Source organism: Adiantum capillus-veneris, chromosome 20 (genome assembly GCF_014529385.1).
Source record: "Adiantum capillus-veneris isolate H3 chromosome 20, ASM1452938v2, whole genome shotgun sequence".
Taxonomy (NCBI): domain Eukaryota; kingdom Viridiplantae; phylum Streptophyta; class Polypodiopsida; order Polypodiales; family Pteridaceae; genus Adiantum; species Adiantum capillus-veneris.
Genome location: NC_140950.1, coordinates 146,128,575 through 146,156,555, shown reverse-complemented (window position 1 = coordinate 146,156,555; position 27,981 = coordinate 146,128,575). Strand labels below are relative to the sequence as shown.

Genomic DNA, 27,981 nt, shown 5'->3' with positions numbered 1-27,981 from the left:
GCTAGAGTGCCCCGAGCAGACGCCGACAACCTGTAGGCCCCAAAATTGGCGCCCCTTTCAGTATTTCTTTATTCTTTGAGAGGGTAAATTACAAAGTAGAGTCCTGGGAATCCTTTACCTGTATCCAGCTAGATACCACCTGTTTGGCCAAATTTTGGCAGCATAACAACCCCGAAACTTCCGCGAAACCAATTCCCCTGCTGGAACTCACTTCCACTGGCATAAACCCTCTGATTCCTGCCCAAAAACAGTAAATTCAGCACTCTGTATTTACTGCTTTTTGCCCTGTTTTCAGCTCCAAACAGTCCCCTAACTGTCCTCTACTAGTGGGGCACTATTCCCAATGGTTCTGGCGTCCGTATGGCTGAAAAACAATCAATTTACAGCGCATACAGAGCGCTGAAAATGCATCTGTAGGGTCTCACCGGTGCCTGCTTTGGAGCAGCAATTAGCTACCCGTGTTCTTGCTCAAGGAGGCTCTTGCCTCAGCACAAAAGCATGAAACCACTCAGCTTACATCAGTCAAATGAAGAGCCCTCTTGTGGGGCATCACATAACTGCACGTAGGGGGGAGAGAGAGCAGTGTGTAGTGTGCAGGTCATCACTCCTAGCACCACACTGTACATGAGAGGGAAAGAAAGCACTCCATATCTCTTAACCTGTGAGACAGGTTCTCAATGAAGCATTCTCCCAGCATAAATCGAGCGCCCCCTCTGCTGCCCTTGACCTGTAATGCATCTGTGAACAAATAGATGCAAAAAGGGGAAGATTTCCATGGCTGCCAAAACTTGCGTATCGCTGAAAACGCAGCAAAATAGCTCTGTAAACACGCATCTGATGCCTTTCAATGCTGAAAATGAGCTCCTATGTCCTAGGTAAAGTCATGGGAAGCTCAAAAATGGTTGAAAATCAAAGTTAACAGCCTCCAAAATTGCTCCAAAAAGTCAGTTACGAGTTCTGTTCTCCCAAACTTGGTAAATTGGCCAAAAAGTGCCACTTGGCACTCATACATGCAATTTCCCCGCATTGGGCTTCTTGCTTAAAAATCTCTCAACTGGTGCATGAGTTGACTTTGCAGTAGAGTAATAAAATGTTCCCCTGGTCATACCGAAGGTAATGAGGCGAACACATTTCACGGCCCAAAATAGTAGTTCCCTAATTTTTAGGAGATGCTTCTGTTGGGCTCCTACTCGTCATTTGACCATCTATCCTCATTGGGACCGCATCCAAAAGTGCAATGTGGCCCAACTGTTGGATACTTTCTGTTGGTGATCCCACCTTGACTTTATGCCTTTATTGAGTTCACTTCCTAGAATCCACCAACTTGCTAAGTGCGATGGGGGGACCTACATGATCTTGAACTGAGCCTAGACATCCTTTTACTTTACAAGTTCCAGTGCCGACCAACTTCCCATCTGCGGGTGAAACTACCGTTCACATTGGCCTTACAATGTCCCGACCATTTGCAACTTCAAAAAGAGAGTCTCAAAAATTAAACAAAAATCATTGGAAAGAAACCAACAACTAAGGTTAGCAGTTGTCATGTCCTCGTGACACTCATTGAGTTGGGGCGACTTCCAAGACAAAACTCAAGGCCCCCTTCATGCCACCACAGTACCTTGATCGGTTAAAAGAAGATTGGCATGGTCTAAAGCAAAATGGCACTCCTGTTATGTCCTTTTCCAACCGCATTTTGCAGATTGACGTCCAATTGCGCAAATCAGATGCCGAAGAAAAGGAGGCTTTCCTTTTTGGGTTAGACGAGTACATCAAGTTCGATGTGCAAGTCTGTAGCCCTATAGACTAGAACACCACAGTGGTGATAGCTCTCGCCCAAGAGACGAAGTAGAACGAAGGCAAGCCTAAGGAGGCCAAGTCGTCTCAAAGTACCTCTCAGAATCCTCAGAACCCACTGTCACAAGACGGGCACCACTTGCCAATAGAAAAGAACAGACTGAACAAACTTTAAGCACTTCAATATGAAAGAGAGAGAGCACACGCGACACAGTGGTGGAATTCCACCCCAGAGAGTATTGGCCCTAAACCTTGGTGCCCCTTTCGGTGTTTCTTTATATTTCAACAACTGAGTACAAGCTGATACTCTATCCTCTGTACCTTCGTCTAGAAGCATGCCAGAAAATGAGCCCTAGCCTCATATTTAAAGGCCCTAGGCCCAAAAGCAGTTTACATGAAAAGTATTCAAACTCAAAAGCAACTGGCCCAAAAGCTGGCACTAAAAATCAGCTAGCGTAAATAACGGAAATCCGTACAGCGTCAGTGCAGTGAACGTGAAACGCAAAAATCCGTACAGTTCTGCCACCTCAACAGTCAACGGAAAATTCGGAATTCCGTACAGTAGCCACGTCATCAGTCAACGTAAAATCCGGAATTCCGTACAGTTGCCACGTCATCAGTCTCTCTAGGTGTGTGTGTGGCCTTGCTCTATTTTAATGCCTTTATGTCACTTGGGCCCCATCGGATGGGGTCCCACAAGTTGGTGGGAACTTCACCTCCTTCTGCTTCTTAGGGTTTAGGCCCCTCAGCCGGGATTTAGGAACTTCACCTCCTTCTGCTTCTTAGGGTTTAGGCCCCTCAGCCGGGATTTGCAAAGTGGCTCCGTTCTTCAGTGGCTTGACACGTCAGCAATTTGTGACACCCACTGAATGGTAAGACCAATGGTAAGCATAACGGTAACTCTTCTTCTCAATCTTCTTCCATACCTAGAGCACGGAACTCTCACAATGAATCTAAGGGAAAGAACAAATTTCAAGATAAACCGAAGTTAACACCTGCTCAAGGAATTGTAGGAGGTTGGTTAACTCTAGAAGAAAGAGCCGCTTATGGCAAAGAAGGAAGATGCTATCAATGTCACACTAAGGGTCATATTAAGAAAGATTGTCCTAAGAAAGCACCACCAAAATCAACCACAGAATCCACATCTTCTGTCAGCACCTTGATTACCCCAGAAAGTACACCACACATTTCTGATGAGCACCTTGATGAGTCTCTTTAATTGTTATCTCATCACTCTTTAAATGTTATGGTCAATGTGTTGTGGTCTTGTTTGATTCTGGCAGTATGCATGATGTGGTAAGTGATTCTCCTGTAAAGAGATCTCGCTTAGAGGCTATTCCAATGACTCCTATCGAGGTGTCTGGATTTGCTCTCGGCATGTACTCTTTACTCACGCATGGATGTCCTAGTGTGTTAGTCTCTATTCAACAAGCATCTTTCCGTTGAAAATTTGTTGTTTCTCCTCTCTCAGCATGTGATATGATTTTAATAGTTTCGTGAGCATGCTCCACTCTTTGATTGAAAAGCAAACATGCTCACTTTCTCAGCGGAAGGTTCCTCTCCCGTGGTCATCCGCGGTGAGCACGGCATTCATCTATGCCACTTAAGTAACTCAAGACCTCAAGACCCCATAATGATACTCAGGTTTATTTCAGAAGTATGAGCATCTTTTCTTATAGGACGATCTTCCACCCTGTCTCCCTCCCGAGCGTCCAGAGGATCATCGCATTGAACTCATGGAGGACTCGTTAGTAAGGCTCCCTACTGTTTGAACAAGTCTCAAGAAGGAGAGTTAGAGCAGCAACTCATCGAGTTAGTGGCCAGGGGTTTCATACGTCCTAGTGTAAGTCCTTTTGCTGCTCCTATTTTGTTTGTTCGCAAGAAAGATGGGTCGTTTCGTTTCTGTGGGCACTCAACAAGATGACCGTGAAGAATAAGTTTTCGATGCCTCGTATCGAGTATATCCTCGATAGGCTCAATGGCATGAAGGTTTTCAACAAAGTGGATCTCAAAAGTGGGTACCATCTGGTAAGGGTATTCAAGGGCGACATTTACAAGACGGCTTTCCGCACAGAGCGGGGGCAATGGGAGTATGTTGTTATGCCTTTTGGATTGACAGGTGCCGTGGGTACTTTGAACTGTCTCATGGTAGGTTGTTTTGGAGACATGATTGGCGTGTGTTTTTTATTTTCCTAGATGACATTCTCATATATTCTGCCTCATGGGAACAGCATGAACGAGATGTAGAACGTGTTTTAGCCCGTTTAGATGAGTAACAGCTGTACATTGTCGCTAAGAAGTCAGAATTTTTTCTCAGTGAAGTTACTGACCCCCGTAAAGATAGAACAGGTTTGTAATTGGGATTTGCCCAAAACTGCATATGTTGTGCGTTCTTTTTTAGGTCTGTGTCAGGCATATAGTTCGCATATAAAGAAATTGCACGCATTTACTCATCCATGACTGATGTTTTGAAAGGGGTAAAAACTCATCGACAGCCCGTTGTTTTGCCCGAGGCAACGATTGAGGCTTTTGAAGCTCTCAAGGTTGCGATGATTGAGGCTTCGTGTCTCATCCTTGCCTCTTGGGATGACCCCTTTGAGGTATGAACAGATGCAAGCGACATCACCATAGGAGTTGTGCTACAACAGTATGGCCGTCTAGTTGCATTTCTCAGTAAAAAGTTGAACATTGTGGAAAAGAATTATTCTGTGTATGATAAGGAACTCTCTGTCATTCATTCTCTCAAGCATTGGAAGAATTTTTTGTATGATAGAGAGTTTACTGTGCGTACTGATCATCAAGCCTTCAAATGGCTTCAGTCTATGGCTAGTGCACATTGGAGTGACCGCCAAGCACGGTGGTCTCAATTTTTTGAGCAATTTGGAGGTTTGATTGAGTATGTTCCAGGTAAAGCTAACCCTCTTGCAAATGTGCTAAGTCGCAAAGGATATATTTTGGCTCTAGAGACAAGTTCAACCGTCTTTATTCAAGGAGTCTCTTTTGACAGCATGAAGAACAAATACGCAGATTCCGAGTTCGGTAAGCAATGGTTGCAGGCTCTTGCTTCCCAAGGGTGTTAGGTGCAGCGGAATGAATGTTTGAACTTTGCTCAAGATGAGTGCTCCGAACTGTGCTCGAGGTTCCTTTTGTTCTTATGGAAGGGAGAGCCTTCCGTTCTTAATGAGAGAGTGCTATGATCACAACAAAGTGAATGGACACTGTGCGTGCAAGTGTATGAGACTGAGAGATAGAGAGAGAAGAGAAATACGACACCAAGGGCGATGTAAAACCCTCCTCCGAAGCCCCACTCTCGTCGGCGAGAGTGGTCTACTATTGATTGCACAAATTGGTACAAACTGAATGCATGTGATTGATGCAAGTCTAGGCTAGATCGATGACGACGACGGGGATGGCGAGACCGATCTAAGGGCTGAAACTCTTTATCTGCTGTCCAAAAACGTTAATGGGCTGAAATCTGCTGTGGCTGAAAACGCAGGAGAAAACGCTGCCCTTGCTGGTCTTTATGGCTGAAAACTATCGGTGCTTATCTGCTGAAATTTGATGGTTCTTAGGGCTGAAAACTGATAATCTTTACCTGCTGAAAATTGCATTGGTTGAGGGCGATTTTTACATGCTGAAAACGCTAAGGCTGCAGATCTGGAAAACGCTAGAGCTCTCCAAAAACTCTAGGCCTGCAAATCTGGAAAATGCTAGAGGCTGGGATCTGCTAGCGATGAAGCTAGGATGGAAAACGCTAGCATGGGGGATCCTTTGCTTGGAGGGAAAACCACCAAGGTTTCTTGCATGAGAAGTTGCCTGTTGAGCTTGGGCTCCTGCTGCCTCTTCTGCCAATTGTGCTAGTTTAGGTTTGCTTATATACAAACTTACTCAATTTGCTCTACCTACTTTCCAACAAAAGTCACTTAAAAATAATAAGTGAAAAATGTCAAAAATAGGTAAAATAGGCTAAATGCACTGGAAAATTCTCCTGAAGGATTCTGATGGGAATGCTTATGATCATGGTGTGTGCAACCAGAGGATATGCATCTACACTAAGTGACTGGGCATGCACGGTCTGCGAACAGACTCACAAAAGTGCCAGAACACTTCTAATCTAGACTGACTGGACTGATTGAACCCTTGTCGTGCTGTAGCTTGTCCACGGACACATAGGGTTGGATGTGTCACGTGACATCCCCTCCTTTTCAAAGTGAGGTACTTATATCGAACTGTATGGCGTCGAGGGAGAGCATCCAGAATCTTGGAAGGGACTCTTCGCCGGCCCACTCTGATGTGTGGGTCGTGCGGTACTTGAACTTCATAAAGGTCTGCAACGCTTGCTTCTTTGGGCCGCGCCGAAAGCGACCCAAAGTCTTCTGAGGCTTCTTCGATGCTTCAACTTCGTCGAGAGTCATGCTTCTTTCCTCTTCAAGAATCTCCATGGCTGAAAATTCCTGAAACCATTTTCAACACAAAACCATGAACATACCTATTCCATGTAAAGTGACTGGAAAAAATCTTGTCTTTCTCAAAGACTGTGCATGCAATGTAGATGAACAAAGAGACGGAGTGTCAACCCGTTCACCACACACACGCAAACAATGAGATCGAATCTTTCTCTTATGATCTAGAGCAATCAACTGTGGCAATTCACAACGGAAATGCCCATGCTTGGTGCTCATACTTTCATGTGCTCTTGCTACAACTGTGTTGTGCCAAGGAAGAGACATGGAATGTGGCTTCCTTGAATGCATACTTTTCAGCTTTTCATGAACAATCCGCATACATTCGTGCTCATTCATGAGTGAAACGTGCTCAACGTACAATATGTCATGCCTAGGAAAAGGGATCACATAAAGATGCTGACGAAAATACAGGAAACGATCACGAATGAAACACTCGTACATTGCGTGCGTACTAATCATGCGAACACATAATACTTCCTGTGAGGGTTCCTTGGACCTAGGCTCGAGAGCCAAGATCGATCCTTCCTGAGGGGGTTCTTTGAACCTAGGCTCGAGAGCCAATATCGGGTCTTTGTGATTGATCGTCTCTGCAATGAGGTTAGCTTCACTAGAGAAAGTATCAACTAACACATCATCCTTGTGAACAATCACATCATCTTCATGCAACTCATCATGCTTGTGAGAAATCACATTTTGATTATGCAAATCATCATGCTCATCATTGTCATCCAAATCATCATGCTTATCATTGTTATTCAATTCATCATGCTTCTCATAATTACGCAAATCCTGTGTGTCATGCTTTGGAGAAGAAGAGACTGAGAGAGTCTCCTTCTCCTGAATCCGTTCTATCTTTGCCTGCACATTAGCAATGAGAGAGGGAGAATGAACAACTTCCTCTCCACGAATGACAATGGGAGAGTCACTTTTGGCATTGAAAGTGAACGTATTTTGCACCCAATCAATGAGAGGGTTACACTCATGAAACCATCGAATGCCCAAAATTATATCACATCCTGAGAGAGGAGAGACAAAAAATCTTCTACGGAAAGCAGTTTGTTGAATTGTAAACAACACACCAAGACACATTTTCGTGATGAGAGAGTCCATACCAGGAGCAAAGCCAGAGACCTCGAGAGGAGATTTCTGACTAACCTCTAGGTGGGCTTTCTCAACAAGAGAGGGACTGATCACATCATGCATACTACCTGGGTCAAACAATATGACAAAACGGTGCCCCGTCATATGACCATAACATTTAATGAGAGAATCATCAATGGGAGGGTCGTGAGAAACTTGGGGCACACTCGTGTTATCATTAATTGCATTGACAGAGGAAGTGGGTTCTATGGATTCTTTAGATTCATTCGATTCAAGCTTAGGACATGTTCTTTTTATGTGACCCTTAATGTGACAATGAAACGACCTTCCTTAGAATAAGTGCTTTGCTCTTCCGACATCATGTATCCTCCTAAAATTCCTTGTGCTACCTTTTCATATGGAGTGAGCTTAGGTTTAGCAATTGTGTTAGCCTTACCCTTAGGTTCATTGGAAGAATTCTTTTCTGAGAGACTGTTGGAAGATTGGTTAGAAGAGTTACCGTTCTTACCATTCTTACCGTTCTTACCATTCTGAGGGTTTTGAGAAGTCTGCGAGGTACTTGTGGAAGTCTTGTTCTCCTTAGGCTTTCCCTTGTTGTGCTTCATTTCCTGTGCGAGAGCAATCGCTACCGCCTTGTTGAGATCAATTGGGTCGAAGAATTCTACATCAAACTTGATATAGTCGTCTAACCTAAAAAAGATTGCCTCTTTGCGTTCATCGTCCGACTTGCGTAATTGGGTACCTAGCTGCAAAACATGATTAGAGAGAGACATAACCGGCATACCATTTTGCTTGAGAGAGCGCCAATCGTCCTTCAATCGTGCGAGGTGCTGAGGTGGCATAAAACGCGCCTTGAGCTTGTCTTGGAAATCAGCCCAATTGAAAGAAAGGGGCGTGAATTCGTCGGCTTCCTCTAGGTGCGCGGCTAACTGTGCCTCTTGCCATGTGTGGTACCAATTGATGGCATCACTGGCAAGGTACATGGCTGCCGTCAAAACTTTGCTATTTCCTGTCTTGTTAGTTGTCGCAAAATAAGCATTAAATTGATGCAACCAAGAATGATTAACCGTAGCATCCATCTTACCATCATACTTATTGAAAGTCAACTTTTCTGTGACTGGGTTGTTGGAATCCGCATCGTGGCTTGCGCCACTTGAGGAACTCCCACGATCTTTGGCTGGTTCGGACTTCGAAGCGAGTACTTGTCGAACCAATTCTTGTGTGCGGAGTTCTCTTTCAGCCTCACGCTCGACTTCCAAGGCCGCTCGTCTTCCTTCAGATTCTTCCTGTCTTTGTGCTTTTCCTTGTTCTCGTTCATTGCGCTCGCGTTCCAAGGCAATGCGAGTCGCTTCTTGTTGTATGGCAACTCTTTCGTTTCTTTCTTCGTGCTCGCGGTCCTTGGCTTCTTGTCGTTCTGCTTTTCTTTCTAGGTGTGCCATCATCTCCATCATCGACTTGATCATCACCTCCATAGAATTTGGTACAACTCGTGGCATAGATGGGGGAGAGTCGGGAAAGACTCCTGGTGGGGAAAACTCTTCTTCGCCACTCCCATGCTCATCACCTGTGTGCGAAGTATCCATTCTGCTTTGGGTGATGACCATGCACTATGATCTTTGGTTCTTAAGTTCACGAGGAACTTGGGTTCTTGAGGGTCTTGGGTTCTTGGATTCTTGAAGGTCTTGAGGTTCTTGAGGGTTTCTTTCGCTTGCAATTTGTGTTTGAGAAGGATCTTCTGTTCACCCTAGTTCCGCTCTTTTCCGCGGGCGCACCCCTTGGCATCCTTGCGCTCACACCAAGGTTGCTTTTTCCCACCTCACGTCGATTGGCCGGACGCTAAGTGTACGGTCCGCTCTCAATGAGTGAAAAGAGGCACAAGGGGAGGCTGGACAAGCCCTTCTTTCCTGGGATTCCTGTCACTCTTCAAAAACACGATTAGGAATTGACACGCCAAAGTGAACTTGGGTTCGTGCGATCGCAACAAGCAAAAAAAATTCTTGTGATTCTTGTGGTTCTTTCCTTGAGTGATACAGAACACTGCCAAAGCTTTGATACCAATGTTAGGTGCAGCGGAATGAATGTTTGAACTTTGCTCAAGATGAGTGCTCCGAACTGTGCTCAAGGTTCCTTTTGTTCTTATGGAAGGGAGAGCCTTCCGTTCTTAATGAGAGAGTGCTATGATCACAACAAAGTGAATGGACACTGTGCGTGCAAGTGTATGAGACTAAGAGATAGAGAGAGAAGAGAAATACGACACCAAGGACGATGTAAAACCCTCCTCCGAAGGCCTCACTCTCGTTGGCAACAGTGATCTACTATTGATTGCACAAACTGGTACAAACTGAATGCATGTGACTGATGCAAGTCTAGGCTAGATTGATGACGACGACGGGGATGGCGAGACCGATCTAAGGGCTGAAATCTGCTACTCTTTATTTGCTGTCCAAAAACGCTAATGGGCTGAAATCTGCTGCAGCTGGAAACGCAGGAAAAAACGCTGCCCTTGCTGGTCTTTATGGCTGAAAACTGTCGGTGCTTATCTACTGAAATCTGATTGTTCTTAGGGCTGAAAACTAATGATCTTTACCTGCTAAAAATCGCCATGGTTGAGGGCGATTCTGACATGCTGAAAACACTAAGGCTGCAGATCTGGAAAACGCTAGAGCTCTCCAAAAACGCTAGGCCTGCAAATCTGAAAAACGCTAGAGGTTGGGATCTGCTGGCGATGAAGCTAGGATGGAAAACGCCAGCATGGGGGATCCTTTGCTTGGAGGGAAAACCACCAAGGTTTCTTGCACGAGAAGTTGTCTGTTGAGCTTGGGCTCCTGTTGCCTCTTCTGCCAATTAGTGCTAGTCTAGGTTTGCTTATATACAAACTTACTCAATTTTCCCTACCTACTTTCCAACAAAAGTCACTTAAAAATAATAAGTGAAAAATGTCAAAAATAGGTAAAATAGGCTAAATGCACTGGAAAATTCCCCTGAAGGATTCTGATGGGAATGCTTATGATCATGCTGTGTGCAACGAGAGGATATGCATCTACACTAAGTTACTGGGTATGCACGGTCTGCGAACAGACTCACAAAAGTGCCAGAACACTTCTAATCTAGACTGAGTGAACCGACTGAACCCTTGTTGTGCTGTAGCTTGTCCACGGACACATAGGGTTGGATGTGTCACGTGACAAAGGGCCTAACAACTATCTCACTCGTGAGGGTCTTTTGTATTTTCACCACCGTCTATGTGTGTTGCCTCCTCTTAGGCAAGCCATATTGTACACCAAGGCAAACCCTGTCTATCCATGAATAGGTGGCGAGGACGCCAATTCCTCAGGCTATATCAGTTCGGCCAGTCACCTTTGAGCATTTAAATGTTGGTCTAAATGGGCAGGGAACTACCTTAGAGGCTATGCATCAGGTATTTCCACCACCTACGGTACATCTTGGGTGTTTTGGAGGTGGATCTGTGTTTCAAAGCATGGGTGGATATGCGCATGGAAATGATAAGTATATGATAGGAACAGTGTCTGGGGGTATGTCCTCCTTCTTTCGGAGGTGGGAAAGATTATTGACATACAGCTCCTTGGGCGTGGTTACTACGAGATTGAGTTTGAGACTCTTGAGATGGCTCCCAAGGTCATTTTGATGAGCACATTGGCCATTAGTGTTGTCAGGGTCCACTTTCTACAGTGGTGCTATGGTTTTGATCCTGCTTCCGATGTTCTTGTCGAGGAAGCAGACTTGCCCATTTCGGTCTGCTTCCCCGGCTTGAGGAGAGAGTACCTCCTGCTACTATCAATGATTGGTTTTGAGTTTGGGACTTTCTTGGAGACCCCGCGCACGACGGCTTCAGTTGTTGCCAAGGCAACAAGTATACCGACTGTACGCGTTTTGGTTCGGAGCACCCACTCTCCCAAAAGTAGTTCTTCTACCTAGGGTGAGTGGCGGTTGGCTTTGCCAGAGCGTGGAGTATTGGGTGCCCCAACCAATGTTTCATATGCAAACATATGGGCTATCTTGGGAAGGCCTCTCCTCGCAGGAGACCTTGACCTGCAACACATGCTCAGCCTCCCAAGGCTAGACCGGCACAACTGACAGAGACCTAGGGTGGATAGGCTAGTACTTCTACAGAGATGGGTGGCTAGTTAGCTAATAGCTGGCAGCAGGTACATGGCCACCGCCGCCAAGGACGGTGCGGGCCCCATCGCTCCCCACGGTAGGTCAGCAACTTTGAGTTCCTATAGGGAAACATTTCGATCCTTTACATAAGTATGCCCCTGAGGAGCCTCCTTTCACCTCAGCCTCGCCACCAACAACCTCTCCCTTGCCTGCTGACTCCTCAGCCTCGCCCCCTCCTCCCCCACCCTCTCCCCCACACTCTCCTCCGCCCCTCCCATTGCCCCATTTGCCCTCGTAGCCTCCTTTCCTGGCCCTTCCTACACTCCTCCACCGACCCAGGTGACAGGACACTCCGCAGCAGCTTGGAGATCTCTTGGCAGTGCTTTCAGTATGATCCGAATGGCTCGGGAGGGACTGCCCTACTTTACTACCTTAGGACATCGCTTTTGGTGCAGACTTCTCTTCTTGCGACAATCCCGCGAGGGCGGACCAGCTTCGACATCCGTCGACGATGGGACTTCTTCTACTACGATTTTACGCGGTTTCTTGGAAACCCATCCCTTGACCTCGAGGTAGCTTGTTTCAGAGTACATGTTCTTGTTTTGGCAGCCCGAGGTACCGAGGTCTTGGATAGAGCAGTTGTAGCAAGGATCAAGTAGAGTGGACTAGGCATACAGTACTTGACCGGCTCCTGGTCCAGCTCTTGAGTTCTCGCATGACACGGGGGATCTGGGAGTGACAGACTTGCTATAGACACTTTGGCCGTTAGCAAGTTCAGTGTGACGCCGCCTGATGCAGTTGATTGTAGACACATTGTGATCCACTTTTTTGTAGATATTGTGAGTGCTCCTTGCTATGTATTGTACATGAGGATTCCTAGACAGAGGATGTAGGACTGCACACTCTTCTTGGGCATGGGCTGGACAGTCACTTTAGACACGGCTTTCTCGTGGTCGCTCGGATGCGGACTTCTCCCCATCCAAGCCGGCCTCGAAGATTGCGAGATTGACTATCGTGGTAGCATCGGTTTTCTCTCATTGAAGGACGCCTTTTGGGCTTCTTGAACATTTATGCGCCCAATCATGCCAGTGCATGGGCTGTGTTTTGGTCACATATTGTGGAGTCCTTGCCTCATGCAAAGCAGTGGTCCATTGGGGGGGGGGGGGGGGGGGGGGGGGGGGGGGGGATTGGAGGCAATCATGCTACTACTCACGACGCTAAGCTGGCTGCTTGGGATCGCCTATGTTTGACTTTGAGGATTACGAATGTATGGCAGCTTGCAAGCTTATACGGCCCTCAGACAGCCTCTCGTTCGCTCGGTCGGCGGACCGCCGAGTAGGGGGCGTGAATCTATCTAGGATAGATGGTGTTTACGCTAGTGACCACATTTGTGACATGGCCGGCTACCTTTTCTGATTCTTACTGTGTCAGATTGACAGAGGAGTGACAGTGTCATGTTGTGCATCCCAAAGAGGGTTTTTCTGGATACAGAGCTACCAGAGCAGGTTGTGGAGATCTCGACAACGAGTGTGGACACACAGGGGGGTTCTACTAGAGTGGCCTTTGGCCTTGTGGAGCTTAGTCGTTTCTTCCTTCAGGAGTCTTCTGATCGTTTGGCTACGAACAGGGAGGAGAAAAACAGCTAATATGGGGCATTGCTTTCTTATAGAGGATGTAGGAGCAATAGGCTCGGCAAGAGCTGATCACCATTGAGGAGCGGTGCCATGAGTTTGCCTACCATTGTGAGGCATCTCAGTGGACTCAGTTGGGTGATAGAGTTATTGGTGAGTTTTTTGAGATTGTGGGTCCTCGCCATGCGCAACCAGATTTTGCCAGTTAAGGAGGCCGGATGGGTCTGTTGCTACAGAACCCAAGGATATGCGTGCAGTTGCTACTGACTTTTACTGTGAGTTAATCTCATTCGAGCCGCAGTCATAGCGTCGAGATGCATGCAGAGAGTAGGTGTGGGCACAAATGCCTTGTTTAGTCACTTGGGAGATGCGCGAGAGGCTGGAGAGCCCTCTAGGAGCTTCAAGAGACCCTCAGGGCACTTCCATGGGGAAGCTGCCCAGGGGAAGATGATTTGACTCCCATCTTCTTTTAAGAGTAAAGGGAGGTGCTTGGTCGAGATCTTTGTAGTGCTTAACAGCGCATTCTGCACACTGGGGAGATGCCTGACAACATGAGTCAGAGATTGATCTATCTTATCCCAAAGGAGGAAGGCTCTTTGGACGAGATTTGGCAGTGGTGGCGACCCATTATTATTCGCAACTCAATCTACAAAATCTTAGTGAAGGCTCTGAGTTTGAAAATTCAGCCACTAGAGAGCATTATACATGAGACACAGACGGGCTTTGTTAAGGAGCACAACATCCTTGACAACATCTTCACCTTTTGGGAGGCAACTGCCCTCTCATGTCTCCGAGGAGAGGATCTTGTGGTACTCCTCGATTTTGAGAAGGTGTATGATAGAGTTGATTGGGGCTTCCTTGAGGGTACTATGGGGTTTTCAGATGCATGGGTTCGGGGAGTGTCAGCTTTCTGCAAATGTGCACACAGCCAGGCGTTTTTGGCAGGGAGAAGAGGGGAACGCTTCATGCTCACACATTCGGTTCGACAGGGCTGCCCTCTTTCTCCCTTCCCGTTCCTCTTCTATGCTGAGGTGATGAGCAGATTTTTGACCTCACAGGAGGCTGGTTGTCACAAAATGCTGATGTGTCAAGCCACTGAAGACCTAGAGGGTCGGGCACCCTAGCCCTAAACCTAGCCAACATGCACATCCTGGCGGAAGGGCCTAAACCCCAGCAGAAGCAGAAGAAGATGAAGTCCTCACCAACTTAGTGATCCTCGTTGAGCGGCCCATGAGTTAGGAAACCCCCAACAACTTTTGGGATGTCGGAAGGGGCCTAAAATAAAAGGCACACACACCCACTCACTCAAGACCAAGCGTTGAGAATGATGACGTGGCTGCTGTATGGAAGGCCGTGATTTATGTTGACATGCTGATGTGGCCTGCAACACGAATTTCCGCAATTGTATGGAGTTCGGACACTTCCACGTTTTATACTGTGGCATACTGTACGGACAGCCCATGGGGGCGCATGCTTTTGGGACTGCTGTAATGGGAAGGCACCACGTGCCAACGGAAAAGAATATACTGAACAGACAATTGAACTGAAAGAGATAAAGATCTCGACTCTCGATAGTGCTAAGGCCCGCTGCTGTTGCACGCTCCCCCCCCCCCCCCCCCCCCCCCCCCCCCTTGCGCCATCGCTCCCTCTCCCCCCCCTTTTTCTCCTCCTAACCCTCGCGCTGCCCTCAGCCACCCCCGCGCTGCCCCCCCCCCCGCCCTTGCGCCACCCTGCCCAGCCTGCCACCTGCCCATCCCGCCTCCTCCTGCCCCCTTCGCCCTCGCGCCACCCTGCCCAGCCCCCCACCCTGCCCAGCCCGCCACCTCCTGCCCCCAGCTGCCCGCCGCCCTCCCCCCCTAGCCCTCCCGCTGTACCCGTGCTCGCCCGGCTCTGCAACACCTTTTCTTCAGAACAAGTGTTCGGCGTTCTTGGCTGCAGATTGTTGTTCTCCGTCCGCTTCTTCGACTCAGCAGTAGACATAGATGGAGGCTCCAGCTCCGCCTCAGAGGGACTCACCTGAAGCCCCCTCGCCCGACCCCGCTGAGCCCACCATTCGACTTGCTCTTTTGCCGACAGAGCAAGCGAGCCTTGCCGCAGAGGTAGAGCGCTTGCAGGCGACTTCTGTCATCTGCAAGGTTCTCGGCACCCGTCCTAGCAGAGGAGAGCTGCGAGACCTTCTCCAGGCCCGCCTTCTCGCAGAGGTGGGCAAGATTTTGGATGTCCAGATCCTCGGACGGGGGTACTACCAGATCGAGTTCGAAACTTCCGAGATGGCCTCCAAGGTCATAGCTATGAGTCCACTGGCTATCCGAGCATCACGTGCCCACTTTCGACAGTGGCGACACGGTTTTGACTCGACTTCGGATGTACTCGTAGAGGAGGCAGACATCCCCATCTCAGTCTGCTTTCCGGGTTTATGGAGGGAGTACCTTCCACTGCTCTCCAGGATTGGCTCCGCCATCGGGACCGTTCTGGAGACACCTCGTACGGCAGCATCAGTAGCTGCCAAGGCGGCCGGCATCCCTGCAGTTCGAGTTTTGGTTAGAGATACCCACACGCTCCCGAAGGTCATCCTTTTGCCTCGGGTGAGTGGGGGTTGGTTTGGGCAGAGTGTGGAGTACTCGGGTCTCCCGAACCAGTGCTTCATTTGCAGACAGATGGGCCACCTAGCAAAGGCCTGTCCACGGAGGAGACCCCGACCTGCACCTCAGCCTCAGCCCCAGCCTGCCAAGGCTGGGCCGCAGCCTCAGCCAGTGACAGCGCACAGATTCTGAGCCACCCTCCGAGCCTGGGGCTCCAGCGGAGGAGGGGTGGCAGCAGGCCCGTGGCCGTCGACGCCAGGGGCCACAGCGACAGCCTGGCACTCAGAGTGGCCCTCAGGTGCCTACTCAGCAGCAGTGGGTTCCCACGGGGAACCGCTTTGGTCCTCTTGAGCAGGAGGAGCCTCCTACGCCAGCCTTCTCTTCCGTTTCACCCTCGCCAGCCCCTCCACCTTCAGATTTCCCCTCTTCCTCCTCATCCCCTCCCCCGCCCTTTGCTCCCGCCCACTCCCCACCTCGCCCCCTGTCTCTGTCGTCCCGCCCCGCTTCTCTTCTCCTCCGCCCCCTCGCCCCCCCCCAGCTCCTTCTCCCCCTCCTCCTGCTTTAGTACCACAGTCGACTTAGGAGACTGGCCCCTCGCCGACGGCTAGGAGATCTCTTGGCAGCGCTTTTGCCACGAGTCGCCTAGCGAGAGAGGGTCAGCCCTTCTTGCGGCCCCCTTTGCAGATTCAGACATCTTCCCTTACAGCTATCCCTCGTGGTCTGACGAGCATTGACCTCCGACGCCGCTGGGACTTCTTCGATTACGGATTCACTCGCTTTCTCGGCGATTCCGCAGCAGACCTCGTGGCAGCCTGCTTCAGGGTCCACGCTCTGTTCCTCGCCGCTAGGGGGACAGAGGCCTTGGACTCAGTAGTTGGTTTCTCCTTTCCTCTCTGCGGTAGGACCGAGACAAAGTGGTCCCTCGACTCAGTGGTGGGATGGTTGCATACACAGGTTCTCGAGTTCTCTCACCACATGGGAGAACTTGGAGTTACAGATTTGCTGCAGACTTTGTGGCCACTTGCCAAGTTTGCGGTGACACCCCCAGACTCAGCAGGATGTAGGCACATTGTGGTGTACTTTTTTGCTGATACACAGTGTTTGCCTTGCTATGTATACATACATGAGGACTCCTGGACAGAGGAGGTTGCTTTATGCTCGGCTCGCTCTGCTTGGGCTTGGGCTAGGCACTCACTACAGGCTCGCCTATCTAGAGGACGCTCGGATGCGGATTACTCCCCATCCAAGCCTGCCTCGAAGATAGCTCGTCTTGCTGCTGCGGCAGCATCTATTCTCTCTCGCTCCCCATGAGGATCGTCTCATGGAACGTGCAGGGATTAGGTGGGCCCCAGTTTCAGCGACAGCGGGGCCGATTGCGGGAGGAGCTTCAGCGTTGCCTTGTGGGAGGAGAGATTGATCTCCTTATGCTTCAGGAGCACCATTTGTCTGAGAGCCGCATCCGGCGCTATGGTCAGATTTTGCGTGGACGTTATGATACCTTTTGGTCAGCTGCTTTTGGACCTGGAGGCATCCAGGGTGGGGTATGTATGACTATTGCGGACTCATTGCAGCAGGCCATTGTGGGCAGAGGGATTATTGTGCCAGGCAGGGCTCAGTGGATTACTTTGCAGGTTCAGGGTGGCCTCGTGGGCTTCCTGAACATCTATGCGCCCAAGTGGAAAGTGCTCGTGCAGAGTTTTGGTCACAGATTGTTGAGTCTTTGCCACAGGTTGACCATTGGTGTGTAGGAGGGGACTTCAACATGTTGGAGGACCCTTCTGACAGGATCGGAGGCAGCCATGCTACTGTGCATGGAGTCGAGTTAGCAGCTTGGGAGAGGTTGTGTATGACCTTGAGGGTCTCGGATACATGGCATCATTCTGGCTTTGTGAGGCCTCCAGAGAGTCTTGCCTTCTCTAGATCAGACCGCAGAGTGGGAGGAGTGAATCTATCGCGGATAGATCGCTTCTACACTAGTGACCACTTCAGTGACTTGGGGGGATCAATGGGCACCCTGGCAGGGACATCCTTCTCGGACCATGCACCAGTGATCCTCACAGTGGCAGACAGGCAGAGGAGTGGGAGCACGATGCTTCGCATCCCAGAGCGGGTCTTGTTGGACACAGCACTCAGAGAGAGGGTAGAGGCTCTTTGGACAGAGGGCATGGATAGCCAGGCTCTACCGGCAGACAGAGTGGCCTTAGGCCTAGCTCAGCTTAGCCACTTTTTTCTCCAGGAGTCTTTGGCTCGACAGGCCGCAGCGAGAGAGGAGGAGCAGCGTCTCAGACGAGGCATTGCTTCACTACAGAGGATGCAGGAGCAGCATCCAGACAGTCCATGGCTGGAGGAGCAGTTACAGCAGGCTCGACAGGAGCTTGCTTGCACAGAGGAGAGGCGCCATGAGTTTGCCTTTCACCGACAGGCATCTCAGTGGACTCAGGTAGGTGACAGAGTGACAGGTGCCTTTTTTGAGACAGTAGGACCTCGGCACTCGCATGCCAAGGTCACTCAGCTGAGGAGACCCGATGGGTCAGTTGCTTGTGAGCCTGAGGATATGCGTGCAGTTGCTACTGACTTTTACCGTGAGCTACTGACGGCTGAGCCCCAGTCAGAGAGACAGGATGCATACAGGGAGCAGGTTTGGGCGCAGATGCCTTGTCTTGTGACTGAGGAGATGCGCCAGAGGCTGGAGATACCTCTTCAGCTTGAGGAGCTGCATACGGCTCTTAGGGCCCTTCCTCGTGGTAGCTGTCCAGGTGAGGATGGGCTGACTCCCAGCTTCTTCTTGGAGTACTGGGACTTGCTTGGCCCAGATCTTTGTAGTGCCTTTCAGTACATTCTGCACACAGGAGTGATGCCGGATAGCATGAGTGAGGGCCTGATTTACCTCATTCCAAAGGAGGGTGGCTCCTTGGATGAGATTCGACAGTGGCGCCCCATCACCATCCTCAACTCAGCCTACAAAATTCTTGCCAAGGCTTTGAGTTTGAGGATTCAGCCACTTTTGGAGAGCCTTATACATGGGACTCAGACAGGTTTTGTCAAGGCACGTCTCCGTGGGGAGGACCTTGTGATTCTTCTTCTCGATTTTGAGAAGGCATACGACAGAGTCGACTGGGACTTTCTAGAGGGCACGCTTCGTAGGATGGGCTTTTCAGATGCTTGGATCAGAGGGGTGTCAGCTTTGTACAGACAGGCTCACAGTCAGGTGCTTTTGGCAGGAGGTAGAGGTGAGCGCTTCATGCTCACACGATCGGTCAGACAGGGTTGTCCTCTTGCCCCCTTCTCTTTCTGTTCTATGCGGAGGCGATGAGCAGATTTTTGGTGTCACAGCAGGTTGGTTTGAGGGGCTTAGCACTCCCGATACGGGGAGATGAGCTTCTGGACGTTGAGTTTGCCGACGACTCAGCCTTGTACTTAGAGGGCCAGGAGGCCAATTTACACAGGTGTGGGCAGGCTCTTGAGACCTTCTGTCGTGCATCGGGCGCATTGATCAACTGGAGAAAGACAGTGGCTTTCTCGGTTGGCAGTGCTCTTGTGCCAGAGTGGATGCCAGGAGAGGGTTTCAGGTGGATTCCCCCAGGGACTGCAGTTCAATACTTGGGTTGTCAGGTTGGTTTGGATTTGTCCCCCGAGCAGCAGACTGCTCCTCTTCTCCTGTCCATCAGGAGAAAGCTGTTACACTGGAGTTCAGCACGACTTTCGCTGGCTGGTAGAGTAGTAGTTGCCAACCAGGTGTTGTTGGCAACTATGTGGTACATCACTTCTTGCTGGATCTTCTCGAGTTCTTGTATCAGCCAGGTAGAGAGGCTGATCAGGAACTTCCTTTGGTCAGGTCGCGACACTCAGGTTGCCCGAGCCAAGGTGGCTTGGTCGGTCATCACACTTCCTTGTTCTCAGGGAGGGCTTGGGATCATTGATCCAGCACAGCAGAGCAGAGCCCTTCTTGGGAAGTTCGTCGTCAGAGGACTTCTTCAAGGCGAGGAGCCCTCGAAAGAGTTCTTGCTGCAGAGGCTTCGTGCCAGGGTGCCTCAGTCAGGAGGCCCTTGGCAACCTTCGACCAGATGGATCTTTACAGAGCTACGCCGAGTTGGTTTGAGCAGGAGACTGGAGGACCGATTCCCTGTGAGTTTGCTTCGCTCTTACGGCGTGGCCTAGAGCAGAGACAACCGACATGCACGGAGGAGCGCCTATGACAGCCCCTCGTCTGGAACCCCATGGTTAGCACTTAGAGTGGCCACTTGGTTGGGAGTAGGCCTCATGTTTCATGGGGTCCCATGGCAGCAGGTCCAGCGCGCTCTCTAGGTGACTGGCTAGAGTTCACAGGTTTGTCAGAGGAGGTGCAGGGTGTCCAGCTACAGGGCATGAGAGGGGTTCAGAGCATGTGTCAGGACATCTCAGAGTCAGTTCCAGCTGAGTGGCTCACGCCTCTCGAGCCATTAGCACCCCGATGGATGGGAGCCTTCACACGATTGGAGGTTCTCATCTCAGTCAGGGCTTGTTCAGAGACTGTCCCAGCCCTGTTCTTTGAGCTTCAGGGTGGGGGACGTTTACAGCGAGTTACAGTAGAGGCCCCGCAGGTAGCAGAGTGCTGTTTCCAGAGGATCCGAGTTGTGGGCATCTGTGGGAGGACTTGCGTCATAGACCCTGACCCAGCAGCTCTCGAGACAGGACACTGGAGGCTATGGGCTTGGGAGTGTTGTCCACTGGCACGATTACAGTGGGATCCTGGTGAGTGGCTATGGAGGGACCCCTTCTCTTCTGCAGACCGCCCAGGAGTCCCTTTCTTCCAGTACACTGTTCGGCTTGGACGTCATATACTTGCAGCGCAGAGAGAGGCCCGCCCCGCTGCAGCACGTCATTGGCAGGAGGAGGGTCTCACAGCTGAGTTCTTGGCAGCTTTTTGGCAGAGGCTCTGGGACTCCAGACAGCCGAGGCGCGTCACTTTGTTCCAGTGGTTGGTTGCACACAGAGCCACAGCATTAGGGAGCTGGCTTGTGCATAGTGGTCTCTCGGCCGCATGTACAGCCTGTGACCAGTTGGTGGAGAGTCAGCGACACTGTCTTTGGGACTGTCCTTCGGCCCAGCAGGTGTGGCTACGAGTTCTTCGGCTGATGCCTGCCCTCTCCGCGGCTCGACAGTACACTTGGGGGGCAGCGGCTTGGTCCACCCTCACGGGCCCGGCACTACAGTTTGAGCTATCTTCCACCAGCAGGATGATAGTGATACAGGGGGGGCGACCTGCACTCCAGCCTGCTACAGACCTTACTCCACAGGAGTGGTGCAGTGAGAGAGAGGAGTGCTGGGAGCTCATCAGCGGCCTAGCTCTTTGGTTCATCTGGCGGGCCCGTTGTTTCCGCATCTCTGAGGCTCGCCCTGTGCCACCAGCAGAGAGTGTTCGTGACTTTTGGCTAGAGCTGATCCATACTCTCAGAGGACAGCTTGAGGGACTACAGGGCAGCTCCGACCGCATGCGGGAGCGCCGCGAGGCTTTCCTTCGACTCTGGCGCCCTGGGCCTTTCTACACCTTGGTCCAGGGGGTGCTCAGATGGCACTACTGTCCACCTGTGTGGCTCTTCCCTCCTCCCATTTCTTGATTTAGCCCCATTGTATATATGCTGTTTTTTCATTGGGAGAGTCTCCCCATCATGCGTGTTGTAGCCCTCTCTTGCAGAGGTGGATGTAGCCCTATGGGCAGTTTTCATTAACTAATAGAAGGATCGTTTTCTTGGAAAAAAAAAAACTGAAAGAGATGCACGACACATGAGACGCAGAGTGGTGTTCCACCTCAAGAGAGCACTGGCCCCAAACCTTGGCACCCCTTTCGGTATTTCTTTATATTGCTTCAACTGAGTACAACGGCGGTATCATTGCTCTGTATCTCCATGCGGAAGCATGCCTGAGAGTGAGCCCTTGCCACATATTTAAAGGCCCTTGGCCTGAAAAGCAGTTTACATGAAAAGCTGGAAGTCTAAAAGTGCCTGGTTCAAAAGCTGCCAGCACAAAATCCATTCAGCTACCACGTCAGCAGTGTGCAACACAAAACGCGGGCGTCCATACATCTGCCACATCATCAGCGTGTCAATGCAATATACGGAACGTCCGTACAACCCTGCCACGTTATCAATGATTACGCAAGGTCTTCTTGTGTGTGTGTGTGTATGGATCTTGCTTTATTTATTTTGGGCCCCATCGGACAAGGTCCCATAAGTTGGAAGAACTTTTAAATCTCTTGGCCCACTCGGCATGTATTTGTAAGTTTGTGATAACTTTGTCTTCTTCTGCTTCTGCTTCTGCTAGGGTTTAGGCCCCTCGGCCGCCGAGATGTGTAGGTTGGCTTGGGTCTTCAGTGGCTTGACACGTTGTGAGCGGGATGAAAACACACACAGCGTCTCTATAACGACCCGTCACACACTCTTGAGAAGATACACACACACACTATGGGGCACCACTCGGCTTAGACAACACACCTGGCCGAGACAGGGAACACACCTCTCGAGTGAGAGAAGAGAGACTATCCACTTGCCCACTCCACACAGACACAGATACACACACACACACACACACACCCAAAAAACTCAGCTCAAAAGAGGAGAATTTCTGATGTTTAGATACAATTGAGCTTGGGCCAACACCAATGGGGCAAATAGCTCACACAATATGGGTAAAATAAGCCAGATACAATCGCTAACTAGAGCAGAAACTTCGCTCATAGGAGAAACTTACACAGAAAAACAGCAGGAAAAGAGTGAGGAATTTGGCAAAATGGACAGCGCCATCGCGTCCGGAACGGCCCAAAACCCCAGTCTACAATGTCAAAGTGCTCAAATCCGACCTCGGATGAGCAGTTTACGGCCAAAATAGGCTCCAAAAACCCAAAAAACACACCTGCGGCTGTTCCTCCTCTCTTCTCCACGTTTTTTCTGGTCTTCTCTCTGTTTTTTCAGTTCCCACACTTAGATTTATTAGTTGGGCACCCTTGGCCTTTTAGATGACCTCAAACGGACCCCGAGCAGGCCAAAAACTGACCTCGCAGTGCATAGTTGTCACCTTTTTGCATCATTTGCACACCTGGCACTCAGCTTTTTTCCAATAATGCATCTCGCCACCACGTGAAGTGGCCCCAAAAAGTGGTCCCAATGATGATCTTTCTGCATAACTCTCACAAGAAAACACCCACGTTGTGTCCGTCCTCATCCGCGTGCAAATATTGACCTCGTTCGCCCTCCTGACGCCACTAGATGCCATCTGACGCACCTGCTGACCTCACGTCGTCGGCCCGCGGATAGCTTCCTCGATAAGTTTTACGCGCTATAAACTCCTCATTATTGCAGAAAAAACATACTGGTACTGGTGATAGTGAAAATCGATGCACTATGTACACATTGTCCTACCTGTACACATGTGGGCCCCACATAACCACCTGGCTAAGGAAAATGGGCAATCCTTTATTCGATGCACCATGCATGGATATGTACATATGCGCAATTCCTTGCTCCAAAAAACTCCTGACATAATTTGCCCACCCCCTAGCCTGCTAGAGCATTCATGCTCAGCAGCAGCACTAGTAGATGCTCATTCCACCTGGATCAAAAGGCCAAAGACATATCGCCTGATTCACAAGAAGCATCATAACACCACACATATATTTGTCACCAATCAACCAAAATGCACCTAAGGCATATCCAACTAACACATCCGCCCTGTCTGGAGTGCCAAAAGCATAAATATTGCATGCCACATTCAACCCAACCGATAGAGACAACTCAAGTGACTCATCACCTGGCATCTTGGCTTCACCAGCCATAGCAACAACCTGCAAATCATGCACCCAAGTAGCTAAAAGCATTGTGTGAAGGTAAAGTTGTTGATATCCAAAGCACAAAAGTATCCCCGCAACACACATATCCCTAGCATAGGCATCCACATAGCTGAGATTGGGCTCATATATGCCAAACCCCTTCTCATCATCATAAGCATACTCATCATCACACATAACTTTGTCCACATCATAATCATGGCTAGCACCACTATCCATAGCTTCTAGCATGGGTTCATCAGTATCCAAGAATACAGATCCCTGCTCTAAACCACAATCATGCTCACAAATCGGTTCAATCACTGCACATACATCAAAATATGGCTTCAAAACAGGCTCCACATCCAACAAATCCACAAAATGGCTCTCAACCTTGCCCTCTTCCCTAATTTCCAAGGAACTAGTATCCAAAGGTACGTGCTCATTATCAATAACCTCAACCTCACACTCACACCCAGAATCACAAGGTACACAAGTAGCCAATGCATCCTCTTCAAGACTTTTCAATCCTGTATCCAAAGCATTACTCACCTCTTTAGGCTCTTCCAGAAACCTGTCAACCTGCAAGACCTCTTTACGCTTCACAATAGACCTTGGGAAGAAACGAGAAACATCATAGGATAGGCTACTTTTCACCTGCTTAGGCTTAACTTCATCTTCCATGTCAAATCCATCTTGCACATGCATACCTGTACTAATACCATGTTCCTCAAGACGCTTAAACTTCCATTCCTTGTGCTTTGCAATGCATACTGCATCTTCAAAAGACTCGGGCGTCTTCAACTCAACCTCGAACCGCAACCAAGGTGACAAACCATCAACACAAAAACTTTTCTTCAATGAACAAGGGGGGGTCTCATCCTTAAGAGCAACACACCAACGAGTCCATAAATCTGTAAAACCGTGTACATAGGCATCAACACCTTGACAAGAACCTTGCTTAAGAGCATTGAGCTCATTCCATACTGCATTTGCATCTTCAAAAACTTGGAAACTCTCTAAAAAAGCTTCTATAAACTTGTCCAGACTTAAACCATAAGAAGAAGCCACTGCTTCTTGAGCTTCCAAATCCATGAACCAAACACGGGCCTCATCTTTCAAAAGCAATCCAAATAGCCTCAAAATCTTCTCCTCATCACACATATTGTTGCTTATGCATGCCACCTCCACTTGCTCCAGAAAGTCTTCCGCATCTTCACCACTTCTTCCATGAAATTCCGGATAAGAGAAAGCCATGGCTACCCAAGTTTAATGCTTTGAGAACCCCTTTGAACACACTTGCAAGAACCCAAGACTTTTCACTACTCAATCCCCAGAAAATTCAATGGAGCTCAACTTTAGATAAGGACAAACACATGCACATCAAATGAGTTTTCATAGTTAATCATCGGAATGACAATAGGCAAAGGACATTCCAGGATCTCTCTCAATCTTCTTGGCCCAAACATAAAGACTATGCGCTGCTGGAAAAAGATCTTCCTGGACACATGAACATTAATTTGAATTCTTTGAGTTAAATGAAAAGGAGTGAACTGAGGGCCATTTTGATCATCCATTAAAGCCAACCATGAAGCTCCCAAGAAGGCACACCTGACTCAACCTCTGATTTTGCCAAAATTTCAGCAGCATAACAGCATAAATGGCTCAAAAGACCAAAAAACCAGCCATCACAACTCGGAAAAATTTTGGCAGAGTTTCCCCAGAAGTAGAGCAGTGAGAACCCAAAATATAGACCGTATATGTATGCATAAACTGCCAACAATAAAACCCGAGCATCAAGTAGGACTCACTAGTACATAGCCTATGGCGAGGTCACAAAAAGGGTGCTCCAGCTACCTGTATCACCGAAAGGATCTCCACATTTGAGAATCCCCTAGCTCAATAAAAACCTCACGCTATCGACCCTCACACGAAGGCTAATGCAAATCGCATATAGTCAAGTCTCAGAAATGACTATCTTCCAGACCAAGTCTCAGAAATGGCTGGGACTGCCAAATACAACCAAGTATGGCTCCACAAATGCGTACAATGGCAGTTTCCACAAGTAACGTACAATCCAGCAGACAATGCGCTCAAATAGGCGCCAAGTGATGCATTCCCACAACAACTGCAAGTGACATCACTGCTAGTATATCACTGTACTCTAACTACCTGTACCTGTGTGAATCACCTGTACCTGTACCTGTCCTTGTAACCTGTACCTGTCCCTGTAACCTCTAACCTGTAACCTATAACCTGTAATCTGCAATCTGCAATCTGCAACCTGCAACCTGCAACCTGTAATCTCGAAGCTCGAAGCTCGAAGCAGAAGGTACTCGAAGAAGATTCTCCGTGGGGGGCACCAAAAGAATGTGAGCGGGATGAAAACACACACAGCGTCTCTATAACGACCCGTCACACACTCTTGAGAAGATACACACACACTATGGGGCACCACTCGGCTTAGACAACACACCTGGCCGAGACAGGGAACACACCTCTGGAGTGAGAGGAGAGAGACTATCCACTTGCCCACTCCACATAGACACAGATACACACACACACACACACACCCAAAAAACTCAGCTCAAAAGAGGAGAATTTCTGATGTTTAGATACAATTGAGCTTGGGCCAACACCAATGGGGCAAATAACTCACACAATATGGGTAAAATAAGCCAGATACAATCGCAAACTAGAGCAGAAACTTCGCTCATAGGAGAAACTTACACAGAAAAACAGCAGGAAAAGAGTGAGGAATTTGGCAAAATGGACAGCGCCATCGCGTCCGGAACGGCCCAAAACCCCAGTCTACAATGTCAAAGTGCTCAAATCCGACCTCGGATGAGCAGTTTACGGCCAAAATAGGCTCCAAAAACCCAAAAAACACACCTGCGGCTGTTCCTCCTCTCTTCTCCACGTTTTTTCTGGTCTTCTCTCTGTTTTTTCAGTTCCCACACTTAGATTTATTAGTTGGGCACCCTTGGCCTTTTAGATGACCTCAAACGGACCCCGACCAGGCCAAAAACTGACCTCGCAGTGCATAGTTGTCACCTTTTTGCATCATTTGCACACCTGGCACTCAGCTTTTTTCCAATAATGCATCTCGCCACCACGTGAAGTGGCCCCAAAAAGTGGTCCCAATGATGACCTTTCTGCATAACTCTCACAAGAAAACACCCACGTTGTGTCCGTCCTCATCCGCGTGCAAATATTGACCTCGTTCGCCCTCCTGACGCCACTAGATGCCATCTGACGCACCTGCTGACCTCACGTCGTCGGCCCGCGGATAGCTTCCTCGATAAGTTTTACGCGCTATAAACTCCTCATTATTGCAGAAAAAACATACTGGTACTGGTGATAGTGAAAATCGATGCACTATGTACACATTGTCCTACCTGTACACATGTGGGCCCCACATAACCACCTGGCTAAGGAAAATGGGCAATCCTTTATTCGATGCACCATGCATGGATATGTACATATGCGCAATTCCTTGCTCCAGAAAACTCCTGACAACGTCAACAGTTTGTGACATCCCCCCTTCTTGAAAGAAGAGTAATTGTCCATGATTACAATATATTTGCACAACAACTGAAGTTAGCAAATAACATAAAAAGGTCCGGGCCTTGAGCTCAGAGGACTGATACAACCAAACGCTCCCCAAACCGCAGCGTGCATCGCTTGGAGGTTTCAAGCATACAACTAAATGCTCCCAAGACATTCTGTCTGCGTCCTTTAGAGGTTTTCTAGCGTACAACGAAACGCTCCCCAGACACATCATCTGCGTCGTTCAGAGGTTTTCAAGCATACAACGAAATGCTCCCTAGACACCCGGTTTGCGTCGTTCCGAGGTTTCAAACATGATCAAACATCACTCCACCCGGGAGTACATCACAAATTATTAAAACCAATATTAAAACCAAAGTCAAACAACTCTGAAATAGGCACCAAGACAGGTTTAAAGTAGATAGCATCCATTTCAAACAAATTCCAAACAGTTTGTCAAACAGATTCTCAAACAAAGTTCTAAAAGTGTCTAAATGAGACTCAAAAGCATTCTAATGGCTTCCCATCCTGAAATCTGCACCAAAATTAGGGTTAGTATCCTTCCATAAGATTGTATTCGACCGCACCATGGTCCATAAACTCTTGAATGGTTGAAACTCTCTTGAAAAGACAGTGTTCTGGTAGTGGTGATGGCAGTCCGATGATATAGGCCTCCAAGGTTATCAGCTCGAGGAGAGACCTTTTTTTTTTCCAAGAAAAAGATCCTTCCATTAGTTACAAAATTGCCCAATGGGCTACAATCCGCCCCTGCTAGAGAGGGTTACATCAACATGTGGGCAGACTCTCCCAATGGAAAAACAAGGTATGTACAATGATGGCTAGATCATGAAATGGGAGGAGGAAAAATCGACACAGGTGGACGGTATTGTCATCTAGGCGCGCCATGAACCATGGTGAAGAAAGGTCCTGGACGCCACAAT

The 27,981-nt window shown here is 48.9% G+C and overlaps 1 protein-coding gene across 1 annotated transcript in view; it reads left to right on the top strand.

Annotated features, from left to right (window-relative positions):
- Window positions 1-27,981, top strand: part of CAND3 (tobamovirus multiplication protein) — a 90,140-nt gene that overhangs the window by 51,274 nt on the left and 10,885 nt on the right. The window lies entirely within an intron of this gene.